The following is a 14,232-nucleotide window of genomic DNA, read 5'->3' as shown; positions in this document are numbered from 1 at the left end:
TGCCAAAGTCAGTAGAGAATATGAAGAATAAACTGTATTGACAAAGCTTAGAGAATATAGAAAAGTGTGAGTACCTTGATAGCCTAGGATAGTAGGCTATATATAGTTGAGAAGTTCGTAACCTCTAGGTAACTAGAAAGTCTCCATTAATGCTTATTTAATGGCGGTTACAAGTTACTCTTAACCTGGCGGGTAAGACAGTTAATGATTCATTTAATGATCTTTCATGGCCGAGCCGGCGGCCAGCCGTTACTGAGGCGAATGGAGAGATTCGCCTTAGAGATCCGCCAGCGGATCTCCTAAAGCGAATCCGTGGAGATCCGCCAGCCAGCTTCCTTTTAAGAGATTGCTACGTGGCATACTTAAAGGTGAATATCTCTTTTGGTCCTCATGATAATATCTCGATGTTATCAGAAGCCCCCCCTAAAATGCCTTTAAAGTCCTTTAGGGCTTTTGGACTTGTGCGAGCCGTCATATGCTCCCTCATTAATGTGCACTATGTTCAACGCCATTTGATGGCCGACACGTGTGGTGGCACACTGCCCTAGGAAGGTTCAAAAAACCTTTTTCTTCTTTTAATTTCTCTTTCTTCCTCATTTCTTCATCTCTTCCTGCCCTCGAAGCATTTTCCCAGAAATTTTTCAGAGATCCTACTCAAGCTTCTACATTTCCATGTAAGTGCATTTTCCTTTTATCCTGAATGTTTAGAAGTTCATCTTCATCTTCTGGGTCGACTTCTGAACTTTTTAACTCGACATCTCCTCCTAAGATTGAAGTAGATTTTAGTTGGACCACTTCATCATCGGAAAACTCCCAATCTTCTGTAGGTGTGATTAATTCCGGTTTAGATGAGTTCAATAACTCGGCGCGTAACCATTACCAGACTCGTTCCACCAGAAATCCCTCTTTCTTTTCTTCTGTTTCCGGTGCCGTTTCGGCCGGTGCTCGTAATCGGTTTCTGGGTTCAATGGCCACTTCTTCCTTCCCTGTTAGGAAAAAGAATCCTCGAGCGGAGTCTACTCTATCTCGTATGAGTGCCGTGGATCTGGCGAATTTGGCGGATCGCTTTCTGTGGATCAAAAATTACGAGACCCAACTCGCTGCTTCTCATCAACGTCCCTCCAATCCGCCTAACAGCTTCCTTACTGTATTTTGTAGTCATGTGGAGAGAGGGTTTCGCCTTCCTCTTCCCAAGATGATGGCGGATATCCTCTCATACTTTGACATTGCCGTCAGTCAGCTACATCCTAATGGCTGGCTCGATATGGCCTTAGACTGCTATCTCGCTTCAAATTTAGGCATTGTTTATACGGGCCGTATCTTTAGAGCCTTTCACAAACCTTCCAAGAGGAAGTCAGAATCCTACCTTACATTTGCCAAATTTGGTGTCTACTCGCCTTTTTATGACAAAATGTCCAACGTGCATTGCTGGGATGAGAGTTTCTTCTATGTGAAGATAAAGGAGGATGAACCGTTAGGTTTTCCTTCAGTTTGGAACTCTCGGCCGCTACATATGGCGGGTGACATGCGAATCTTAACAAGCAGTGATGAAGTGGTGGCGAATCTCATGAAGCAGATCAAGGCGGATGTATGGACTTATGCGGATGCCTTAGCTTTTATGATGGGTGACATTCCATTGATTCGCCGAGAAGAGGATCAATTTATTTATTCAAAAATTACTCAGTTTGATCAAGGTACCTTTCTATTACTTCAGGAGTCTTGATTATTTTGATGTCTTCTTTGGCAGGGGTGTATCTAAGGCCAATCACGCTCTTGCAGAGACGCGCAGGAAGCTTTTGGAAGATGAAGCGCGCAAGAAAAGTCAAGCGGCTAATCCTCAAGCCGATACGGGCAAACGTCCTACAGAGACAGCTGTCGATCCGCCACTGAAGAAGAGGCGGCCCAACACTATTGGTAGTACCAAGATTATGGCGGACGCGATACGATCCGCCAAACCTGCTGAGAAGATTGTTCAGGTAATCCATCTCTTGATTACTTTTTTGCTCATCCGATTCTAAAGCGGTGTATGGCTCTTTTCTGTTTGTGCAGATGGCGAAGCCCGATATTAGAGGATACTGGTCCGCCAAATTGGGGGCCCAAGGTTCTTTTAAGAATGAATCCCTTCTGAATGATCTGGATGAGGCCTTGGGTCAGGTGGGAGAGGTACAAAGGAACTATAACTAAATCCCTGGACCAATTCACGTCCACAAGGGGAAATCGGAGCTTCTTTCGGTGAGTTCAAAAAGAATGTAGATAGTGGTAATTCCTTCACTTCCTTTTCGCCCTTGGACTAAATCATTTTGTCTTTTATAGCTGTATGCCCGTCTGCGTACTTTGGAAAATGGGCTTCTTCAGAACGTGGCGGACAGGGCAACTATTGAAAAGTTAGAAAAAGAGATAGCGAATGCCAATTCCACCATTGCCTCAGCAAATGCGAATCTAGCTTCCGCCACAGCTGCTTTAGTTCTTCGGGATGAGGAGATTAAAAGTTTAAAGGCAAAGATGGCTTCTGATGCCAAAAGCCATGAGGATGCTCTCGGAGAAGCTGAATATACGGTGGGTGTACAGGCGTTTTATTATGGCGAGATGCTTATGGCGTACTTCTCCCTGGCCTATCCTGAAGTTGACTTCACAGATCCCCAGTTCACCGTCCCCGAACCAGAAGACGTGGCGAGGTTTAATAAAATGCCAGATGTCAGGGAATACCTCCGCAATTATGTACGGAGATGGATGAAGGGACCCATGCAGGAAACCAAACCTTCTACCATAGTTGTGGCGGATGATTCCGAAGAGATGCCGCCCAAGGCAGGTACAGAACCAATTCTTGATTCTGTCCTTCCACCGGGTCCTGTTCCTTTGAGGGATAAGGAGGTATCTCCTGATGGAGGATCTGTGACTGTGGCGAAGAAGGATCCTCAAGCAAGCATCGTAGGCGAAGGAAGCACAAAAGAGGATGCCCCTATTATTATTTAGCTTTTGCTAGAGATTTTTTTTGTAAAAACCTTCTAAGTACAATTTGGTTAATCCTTTACGCTGCTATCTATTTATTTTACTCTTACATTTGCGCAAAGAAGTACTTTAAATATAAGCATGTTTAGGATTTATGTTTGGAGTAGGTGGCCAGCCATACTCCATGGTATGAACCTTTGTGAAGGTTTGAAGCTGTTCTATTCCTTCTTGGAGGAAGTAAAGCTGCCCAGGGGTTCAATTTGCTACCTATCTTTGAGGTGAAATGATCCGCCCGCAGGACTTGTGAATCCTTCTCTGGGAGGGATAAGTGAGTGTAAAGACCTTGCGTCCAAGGATCGTTTTAACTCTATCGGTGATCAGGATCTGCCAAGTGGCGGATCTATTGTGAATGTGGAGAGCGTTGGATGCCCCCTTTCTTTTTAAGACTGGAATATTGATATTGCAGCAGTAAACTGTAAAAAGAACATAGATAATAAAACCAACAATGTTTATTAATGGGAGAAACACCTTATTACAGCGAATAGGTCTTTATAAATGAGCCTCGTTAAAACCTTTAACAAGAAAAACCACATGGGAAAAAGCTTGTTAAAGGAAAAAGAGTACTCAAGACCATGGACATACTTCATTTTCTAACAAAGTATTTGCGGAGGTTTTGGAGATTCCACGTGCGTGGCAGTGTATTGCCCTCCATATCTTGTATTTTGAATGTGGCCGGTCCAACCTTGTCCACTATCTGGTATGGACCTGTCCAGTTGAGCCCCAACTTGCCCTTGCCTTCTCGAGATTGGACTTTATCAGTTTTGCGAAGCACAAGATCTCCTATCTTTAGATCCACAAGCTTGGCATTTTTATCATGGTAAGCCGCAATCCGCTGTTTATATGCTGCCATGCGTACATAGGATTGGTTCCTGCGATCCTCAACCTGGTCCAAACACTCCCTTAATCGTTTGTTGTTGTCCTCTTCACAATAAAAGGCCACCCGATTACTGGGGACTTGTATTTCAACGGGGATTACGGCCTCCACTCCATGAGAAAGGGCGAATGGTGTTTCCCCAGTAGCTGTTCTTAGGGTGGTACGATAAGCCCATAAAACACTTGTAAGCTGATCCGCCCACCTCTTGTCATGCTCTCCCAACCTCTTCTTTATCCCCTTAACAATCGTCCGATTGGTAACTTCGGTCATTCCATTGGACTGAGGATAATAAACGGAGGCGAATCTGTTCAGGATGCCCAACCCCTCACAGAAAGCCTTGAACTTGCCACAGTTAAACTGTGTTCCGTTGTCAGTGATGATGGTATGTGGAATGCCATATCTTCCCACGATGTTGTCCTTGACAAACTCCACCATCTGTTCTGCTGTAATAGAGGAAACAGCCTCGGCTTCTACCCATTTGGTGAAATGGTCTACTGCCACTATTACGTACCTCTTTTACCGGCGAGTTGGGGGAAGTGGGCCAACGATGTCTATTCCCCAGAGGGCGAATGGACGTCCCTCAATGATTGGCTTTTGAATATGTTTGATAGTATGTGACTCATTTGCGTGAATCTGACAATTGTGACAAGATTCTACCAAACTCTGGGCATCTAACTCAGCTGTGGGCCAGTAGAAACCTGCTAACCTGGATTTCTTCAAGATCGTGGCGGATGCTTCATGCGACCCACAAGATCCCTCGTGTAGCTCCTTGAGGATCTGCTGCCCTTCCTCTAGTAGAATGCATTTCAGCCAAGGATGACTAAAGGATTTTCTGTAAAGACCATCATTGATCAAGGAGAAATAAGCTGATCTCCTGACTATCCTCCGTGCCTCTTTCTTGTCCTCAGGTAATGTTCCATTTAGCAGATATTGGCGGATGACTGACATCCAATCATCTTCCACCGTTGTGAGTAGGGACACTTCTTCAGAGGCAAATGCTGGAGCCATTTTTACTTCAAAGGGACAATCCGGGTCCGCCCACTTTTCCTCACAAGAAGCCATTTTGGCCAATTGATCAGCCTCTGTATTGGATTCCCTTGGTATGTGAATCAATTCCCACTTAGTTTCTTTAACTTCAAGGTGATCCAGCAACTTTTTGACTTCTGCTACATATTTGGCCAGAACCTCGTCTTTCACCTCGTAGTTCTTGATTACTTGGTTGACCATTAGTTTTGAATCGCTATAGATCACGATCCGTTCTGGGGTGATTTCTTGAAGTAGACGTAATCCCAGTATCAGAGCTTCGTACTCAGCAGCGTTATTAGTGGCATGGAAATTTAATTTTGCTGCGTATCGCAATCTTATGTAGTGGGGACCTTTGATCACAACTCCTACACCTGCTCCATCCGCCGAGGAAGCTCCATTAGTGTACATCGACCATTCTTCTAACGGAGGCTTGGGATGAGATATCCATTCGTCAGTGAATTCATTCACGAAGTCCGCCAGGACCTGACTTTTCAAAGATGATCTGCTTTCATATCTTACATCAAATTCGCCCAGGCGAATCGCCCATTCCATCAACCTTCGTGAAGTGTTCGGCTTCTGCAATACCTTTCTCATTGGTATATTGGTTCGAACTATTACAGTATGCGCCTGAAAATATGGCCTAAGGCGAATTGCCGTGGTTACAACAGCCAGTGCCATCTTATCCAGCTTTGAATATCTGGTTTCAGCGTCTTTCAAAACTTTACTCACGTAATAAATTGGGAATTGTTGGCCATCTTCTTCTCGTATCATGACCGTGCATACGGCTTTATCCGTGACCGATACATACATGTATAGATCTTCCCCTTTCAAAGGTCGACTCATCATGGGTGGCTCTGTGAGGAACCGTTTGATTCCTTCGAAGGCATTTTGACAATCTTCATTCCACTCGAATGCTTTTTGTTTCTTGATGACTTCGAAAAAAGGTTGACATCTACGAGCTGAGCAAGAGATAAACCTGCCCAAGGCTATGATACGCCCGTTGAGGCGTTGTACTTATCTGATATTCTGGGGCGCTTGCATTTCTAGGACTGCTTTGACCTTGTCAGGATTTGGGCTAACTCCTTTTTCGCTGATCATGAATCCTAAAAATTTCCCATATGTTGCCCCGAAAGTGCATTTCTCTAGATTCAACTTGATGTTGTGGTGCCGAAGTACGTCCAGTACCTCCTTTATATCCTCTGCATGCCTTTCTATAGTCGTGCTTTTAATGATCATATCATCTACATAGACAGAATAATTACCACTCTTATTGTCCGCGAATATCTTGTTCATCATCCTCTGATAGGTAGCACCTGCGTTCTTGAGCCCGAAGGGCATAACTTTAAAACAATAAGTGGCTTGATGCGTCACGAACGAGGTCTTGATTCTATCTGAGGGCTCCATAGGGATTTGATGATAACTTGACTTCACATCAGTAAAGGAATACATTGCGTGACCGGCAGTTCCATCTACAAGCATGTCTATGCATGGCAAAGGATAGTTATCCTTGGGGCAAGCTTTATTGAGATCTGTAAAGTCAATGCACATGCGGTAAGATCCGCCAGCTTTCTTGACTAGCACGACGTTCGCCAACCACTGGGTGTAAAGTACCTCCTCAATGGCATCCGCTTTTTGGAGCTTGGCGATCTCTTCCTCTATCACCTTTTGCCTTTCCGGACCATGGTTTCTCCGCTTCTGAGCCACAGGAACTGCATCTTTATCGATGTTGAGTTTATGGGTGATTACGTCTGGGCTAATTCCTGGGAGAAATTCATCTTTCCATGCGAAGACATCTTCAGCCTCACAGAGTACTTTGGTGATTGCATCTCTGATCTTGCCTTGTAGCCCCTTAGCTATCTGCACCTGCTTCTCTTCTGCAATAAGGTACATTTCGGTCTCGCCCAAGGCCATTGTGACACGCTCCTCCTCATCTTCTTCCTTAGATTGAGGGCGAATCATTAAGGATGCCGAATATGTTTCTTGGGCCACCTTTTGACAACCTTTGACCATCACACCTCCCTTGACCGTGGGAATGTAAAGTGTCAAATGGCGAATAGAGATAAGAGCTGCGACTTCGGAGATAAAAGGTCGTCCGAGGATAATGTTATAAGCTAATTGTCCATCCAAGACCGAGAACTCCAAATCTCCTCTCCAAACTTGATCATCGTCAGTAAGCTCACAATCCAAAGTAACTTGGCCTTTTGTCTGAATGGTATGACCTGTCACGCCCAAAATGTTGACCACAGTCGGCTCTACCTGGACAGGATCAATCCTGAGTTTGGCGAATGCTCCTCGGGTAATGACATTACATGAACTTCCCGTATCAATCATTACCCTCTTCATTTTCCAACCTTCAACCACCATAGTGACGACCAGTGCATCCGCATGGGGTGGAATCTCAGGATCTGCGTCTGAGAAAGGGCGGTTTAATGATGTCCTATCAAGGGTGGTCGTCTTTGCCTTTTTCAATGCTGGCTGATAACCAGGTCCACCTGCTATGACATTGATGGTACCATTTCCTTTCTTCTTTGGGTCCTCCTTGGATCTATCATCTTCTTTTCCTTCTGTTTGGATGAACCGATCCAATTTACCTCTTTCAATGAGTCGTTCAATTTCTCGAGCTAACTCCCAGCAAGCATCCGTATCATGGCCATTTTTCCTGTGATACTTACAATAATTTTTAGGATTTTTACCTTTATTGGTGTACTCCCCCCTTTTTGGCTCGGGGTATGAAATGCTCCGCTTGTGTTGGCTGTTCTCAATCCACATAAGAACTTCACTTTTAGAAGCATTGAGAGGTGTGAAGGAGGTGACAAACGTCGATTTGTTCCGAGAATCCCTTCGTTTGTTTCGAGAGGAAGAATCCTGACGTTTGTCTTTGTCCCGGTCCCGAGGACGAGATTCGCCTCTGTCCTTTTTTGCCGATGATGGCAAACCTCGGCGAATATCATCTACTTCTATAAAGTCTTTACAAGATCCTCTTGCAAACTTTTACAGGTAGTGTTTCTCACAAAACACTCCACAGCTACGGAGATATCTACGTCAACGATTTGTATACACAATTGGTTGAAAGTGTCCACATAGTCTCGGAGGGATTCATTCGCCTTCTGTTTTAATTCAAAAAGCTTTCCAGATTTCACCACTGCAGGAATGCAACCAGCAAATTTGGCACAAAATTCCCTGCTTAATTGATCGAAGCTGTTTATTGAGCCTGAAGGTAGAGATTGAAACCACAAGTAAGCTGGACCTCCCAGCGTGGTGACAACCATTTTGCAGAGCACGGGCTCGGTGGCTCGATTGAGCCTGGCCAAGATTCGATACTTTCGGACATGAGCCTCTGGATTATCTTTGCTTGTGTATATTGCAAGATTAGGAATCTTGAAAGCTCGTTCGGTTTCCTCTGCCTCGATCCAAGCTGCAAAAGGCGAATCCCTATTGGCAAATGGATTGTGCCTAGCATTTTCTTCGTTCATTTGGAGTACTAGGGCCCTCACTCTATCATCAAAATTCTCCGGATCCACCCTGGGGCGACCTCTTCGGGGCGATCTGCTTGGAGAAGAAGAAGAGGAAGAACTTGACTCAGACGTTGGATCTGATGGCGAATGTACCACTACTAGAAAACTGTCAAACCGTGACGGTATGCTGTGACGGAATTATTTCCGTCTCAAATTTCTCACGGAATTCCGTCACTAAAAATTCCGTCAAAGCTCGAGACGGAAATTTGTGACGAAATAAAATTTTCCGTCAAAATTAACTAGCGGGAGAATTCCCACTGTAATGCTTAACGGAATTAGAGACGGAAATTATTCCGTCTTAATATATTGACGTTTTTTGTGACGCTTTTATTCATTTCGTCACAACGGAAAATAATTTTATAATTTTACTTTATTTAAAATATTAAATAAAACCAAATATATATGTTTAGGGTTTTATAAAATAAAGGGATAAGGTGCAAACATACCCCTAATGTCTAAAATGAAGCAATTTTACCCCTAACTTTAATAAGTTGGGTCAATTTTAGACATTATTATAAAACACAGATATTTTGTGTTCATTATTCTATACCAATTGCACGTAAATTGATTCTTAAAAAAATATTACATATTTTTTGTTATTGAATAATAGAATTTAAGATTAATATTTTAAATTCGGTGAAATATTTGCATTTTTTTTGTTATACTCGTACAAAATACAGTATATATTTATAATTTTTTTCCTAAAAAAGTTCGCGTTTAGTCATATGTTTGTGATCTGTTAGTAATAAGTAATAAAATGACGCATGTGAAGTGTAGATGACAAAATTGATGACCGAGAAGACAATTTGATGAATAATTTCTCCAATTGACCTAAAACTTGTCAATGTTAGGGGCAAAATTACTCTTGGGTGCCAACTTTAAGGGTACAATTGCACCATTTTAGACGTTAGAAGTAAAATTGCTCCTAGATGATAATGTTAGGGGTATTTTTTGCACATTATCCCTAAAATAACTATATAAATATAATAATTCTAATATGTTAACATCTATACTATAAATCTTTTAAAAAAATTATGTACCTGTGGACCAATTTGAATTGAATTTCAATCCAGTTATTTACATATTTAACCTCCATTTTTTTGTGTTTTTCCAAACACAATCACCGAAACCACGTCGTTTAGAAGAAAGACGGGATATAAACGATATACATAACACCTCCGCGCCTCTCTCATCTGTGTTGCTCTCTTTCTTTCTCGTTTTCTCTATTTTCCTCTCAAACCAACCCTAGCTTCCACGCCGCCTCTGTGTGTTCTCACGCCTCCGACTCCACACTCTTCCTCTCCGGTGAGTTTCTTACTCTCTCTTTCCTTTACTTTCTCCATTTTTCCCGGTTCCATTATCTCCATTTTCGTTGGGGGTTTGAGACTGACGATTCCATTTTTTGCGTGTCCGATTCTATTTGCTCCATTTTCCAATTCTTTATTTATTTTACTTCTTTCGTTCTTGCTAATTTACTGATTCATGTGGTCAATAATTTCAGAGTATTTTTTCCTGTTTGTTTTTCTTAGTGAGTTTCGTTCTCTTCCATGTTCACGTTTGTTCAGTTACTTTTGGGAAGTATCACTTGTGGTGATTATACATTGAATCCATGTCTTCTTATGCTGTTGATGAACTCCTTTCAAATTTTCAACCTATAATTTAGCTACTTAGTCGTGTCTCTGTGCTTAATAAATTTAGTTGGGGATAATCTTTCATCATATAGTAGCAAAACATTAGCTTTTACTCATGTAGGTTTTCTTGAGCAATATTTGTTGGCTGAAATTGTGATGTTGGATATCTTACTATTCATTTTGCTGTCCTCTATGCATACGAATTGAATTGATTTGTTCTTTAAGTCTTGACTCTTCAGTTCTACAAGGTATCCTTAGCCCCTGAGTTTTTTCAGTTGTAAATTATTACCCAAAATACTGATTACAAAAAGTTTTGTACTAATCCTTCTACTAAATGAATTAAGCATTTGATTCAAATTTTGGGTTCAATTGAAAGCTACACATTTATATTAAGAACTCACTTTCAAGAAAACAATAATTATCTTTGTATCATTCACTCCTTTTAGGTACAATTGTTACATTTCAATAAAATTTTCTCCCCGATCCCCATTCTATACTCGAGGATTTAAAACGTAATGTTAATGTCAAAGACGTTCTTGCCTCTGCAGCTGAGGTGAATGGTAGAAGAGAGCATGCTATCGAACTTGTTGACATACTCCATGAGTGGGGACGTGGCTCTCATTTGAAATTTGATCCCTTTTAATCCAATTGAGGGCTCTGATTATCGCAGGTCATCAAAAAAGGCGGTACGACTATGTTTTCTTTTAATTGCTTGCATAAAAAATGACGAGGCTATCAAATTCATGCCTTTACTTTGACTAATCACTCTGCCTTTTGTTAGGTACAAGCATTTACAGATGCCCTGGAATCTCGTATAACAACTATGGGCATATGTCAAACACGAGTCATGGATGTGGTCAGCTTAGAAATGAATTCCAGAAAATCCCTTTACTTACCGACTCTGATAGCTTACATTCAGAACCAGAACTAGAACCAAAAATTGCAGTCGCACCTTGAATATGCTTGATGACAAGGGTAATCGATTCAACAAGTAAGATTTCATTGCTCAAAGCACACCATTTTTTGCTCTTGGAAAAGTAAGTCTGAAACTAGTTTCTGAAATCCACAGGTATAGTCTAGAGCAACAAATCTTAAGTTGGTAGCTGCTCAGGAGATCAGTCTCCTTGAGGGCCATGATGTTTATATACCTTCCCTTGTTGGGGTTATACCCAAGGATGGACCTTCTCCTGACCTGGCACTTGTAACAACTCTTGTTTCATTGTTCAATCAAAGAAGAGTAAGAGCAGATAAATCAATGATTAGAGAGATGACTTTGAGGGGCCTTGTACTCCATGTTGGTGATATTAAGGATAAGGTAATGTTCCCTTGCCTGAATAGCTATGTTTGTCATTTAGTATACCAAGTTTTGTTGGTTTCGTTTGATATCATAGTATTCTGTGGAGCTGAAAAAATGAAAATTGCATTGGATTGAATTGAAATTTTCATTGAACATGCCTAATTAGACTGGGTTTTTTCGAATGAAGTATGACTAGATTGTTTCCATAATTCTAAGGTGTTGTTTTATTTTCTACCACTTTAGATTATTGTCATGTTGTTTCCATAATTCTCTTCCATGTTCAGATTTGTTCAGTTACCTCTAGGATAACTTTTAGGAAATATGGAAAAGGGAATTTCAATTTTATTTCACTTGGCCCAAGATAGTTTTCCTTTGAAGATAATTTGAGTCCATGATGCCACATGCAATTGGCCATAGGTTTGCATCTCTCGATATGTGTTGCACCTTTTATGCTTAATCTACTTGCTGTGCGTATTCTCTTGTTGAGCGTAATAGTTAGTTATTTATAACTTTCTTGAATGTTATATTCAGCCTTAAGAGGGTCATGTGCAGAAACATGAAGATATTTTAATATTATATATATGGTGGATTAGTATAAGAATTTAAGAAAGAGAGAAGGGATAAAAAGGTCCCTCAGGGAATCAGGGGGTGAATGTGGCTAGTGAAATTGTAAAATGTAGAATCGGTGGATAACTCTATTTTTTACATTCAAAATCAAATGGGAATTGATACTATATCATGATCATGCTCATGCATTATTGAGGTTATCGTGTATATATCTTTGTTTCATTGCCTAGGTGTCCCTGAGGCTGTTGTATTCATGTGAAAGTCGAACCAAACTTACTGCAAGAATCCTTTAGGGCTTATTACCTCATTGAAGTTTCATGACTTCCATCAAATCTTAATGAATTAGTTATAATGGATGTAGGTTCTTGGCACATGCATGTCTGCTAAGATGTGGGAAGTTACTGTCGAGCATAGCCCATACATGTGTACTTGATAAGATAATATTATGTTTATCTATATTATATTATCTCACCATTAGGTGATGTTTATCTATATTGTATTATCTCACCATCACAATCATATTATGTTTTGTAAAGAAGTATGATTGAAGCTTCTTTTTGCTTTGTTTTGATTGCATGTTTTCTTTGCGTGTTCTACTTTTTTCATTCATCATCTCATCTTCTTTCTTGTTCATTTATGGGACAGACAAACAACGGTGACAGGCTTGACACTACAGCTTGCTCATACCCGGGCTCCTATTTCTCCACTCCTCTCTTCGAGGTAATATTAATTTTGAATTGAAAAAATAATTACACTTTTTCAACAAAACAATTGATAAGGGGACTTCATCTGTAGTCCCAACTGCTGTCCCACTTCCTTCAAAACTTCTTACCTTTTCTTGTGCTCTCTGTAATTGGTCTTGAAAGTTATAGCCATTTTAATTCTGTCAATGTTTTTTTTCTTCCAATCCTTCTCATATAACATAGTTTGGTATCTGCATATTCGTACCATTCTCATTGGTATATGTCTTCTTTTATTGAAAGCGTAGGCAATTAGCAATCTTTAAGTTCCTGAACTAGATTCTAATGTTTATTATTTTCTCCCTTTGTGTATTTTCCTGTGTATTATCCTTAGTTTGGGCAATAATTCGACTTTATAACATATATTTTCATAGCTTCTAACTTATTTATTCCTTTTCTTTTTAGGTCTTCGATCTGATTTCAAGGGATGCTATGCGTGTTGTTGAATATATCAGCTAGTATGGAACATAGGCATCTGTGTCGAAGCGTTTTGAGGGGGTGCCATGAAATGTTTTTTTTTTTTTGGTATGCATAGTGCACTTTTTGGAGAATTATTGTGTATATGATCTAAAAACCTTTTAGATTACTAGAATAGTATGAAACTAATTAATTAGCCTAATTTTGTAATTATGATCTTATATATATTGATTTAAATATATTCTTATTTAGTATATGTTTATATAAATTATAAATGAATATTTATTTAAATGCATTATTTCATATTAAAAAAACAAAATTATTATACCGACGGAAATCCGTCACTAATTTCATTTGACGGAATTTTTTTATCTAATTTCATTTTGTATTTCAATCGAATATTCCGTTTGGAATATTTATTTGCGGAATAAAGATTCTGACGTTTATTTCCGTCTTTGTGTTCCGTCCTAATGTTGGACGGAAATACGTCAATACATTACGTGACGATGTCCTAACGTTTAGTTCTGTCTCAAATTCCGTCTCATCTAGTGACGGAATTCCGTCACCTATCCGTCATGAAGTTCCGTCACGAAAAACGTAAGAGCAATCTGCGACGATCAATATAACCACGATTTATTTCCGTCGCAAATTCCGTCTGTAAGACGATTTAGTGACGGAATCAGGTGTATAGTGACGGAAATTTCCGTCGCAATTCAACTGTTTTCTAGTACCACGTCCGCCTCCTCTCCCTCCACCATCTCCTCCACCACTTCCTCTGCCTGGGGGAGTTGGACCATTTCCTCCTTGCTGGCCTCCAGACAAGGTGTGTCCAACAGTTCCTGAAGATGGAGGTGGCGGTGGTCCACCTACATGAGATGTTTTTTCTGGTCTTTTACTTCTTCTACGACCAGTAGATGGAGGTGATCTGCCACGGCGTGGGGATCTTGCTCGTCGAGGCGAAGGGGACCTTGCTCGCTTATCCTTATCCTTTCTATGCTTTTTACGAATGGGCTCCTTAAATCCGTCAAGAGACGAATTTGTCCGCGGGCGTCTGGGTACATTTGGCCCATCAAGATTAAACCTTGGAACCCCTGATCCTCCAGGAGGGACCGTATCATTCCTTCGACTTCCCTCACCAGGGAATAACTCCCGGTTA

At 40.9% G+C, this 14,232-nt stretch overlaps 1 long non-coding RNA gene across 2 annotated transcripts; it reads left to right on the top strand.

Annotated features, from left to right (window-relative positions):
• Positions 1-9,584: 9,584 nt before the first annotated feature.
• LOC136227961 (uncharacterized) lies at positions 9,585-13,301 on the top strand. 2 transcript variants are annotated; one of them, XR_010688339.1, is made up of 6 exons: positions 9,585-9,729; positions 10,604-10,741; positions 10,837-11,046; positions 11,125-11,370; positions 12,565-12,639; positions 13,065-13,297. It is a non-coding gene; the product is annotated as an uncharacterized lncRNA (long non-coding RNA). The 2 variants fall into 2 exon arrangements; XR_010688340.1 differs by having other exon boundaries at positions 9,592-9,729; positions 10,502-10,741; positions 13,065-13,301.
• The last annotated feature ends 931 nt before the right edge of the window (positions 13,302-14,232 follow it).

Source organism: Euphorbia lathyris, chromosome 4 (genome assembly GCF_963576675.1).
Source record: "Euphorbia lathyris chromosome 4, ddEupLath1.1, whole genome shotgun sequence".
In the NCBI taxonomy this organism is placed as follows: Eukaryota; Viridiplantae; Streptophyta; class Magnoliopsida; order Malpighiales; family Euphorbiaceae; genus Euphorbia; species Euphorbia lathyris.
This window is presented reverse-complemented; position numbering and strand designations above follow the sequence as displayed.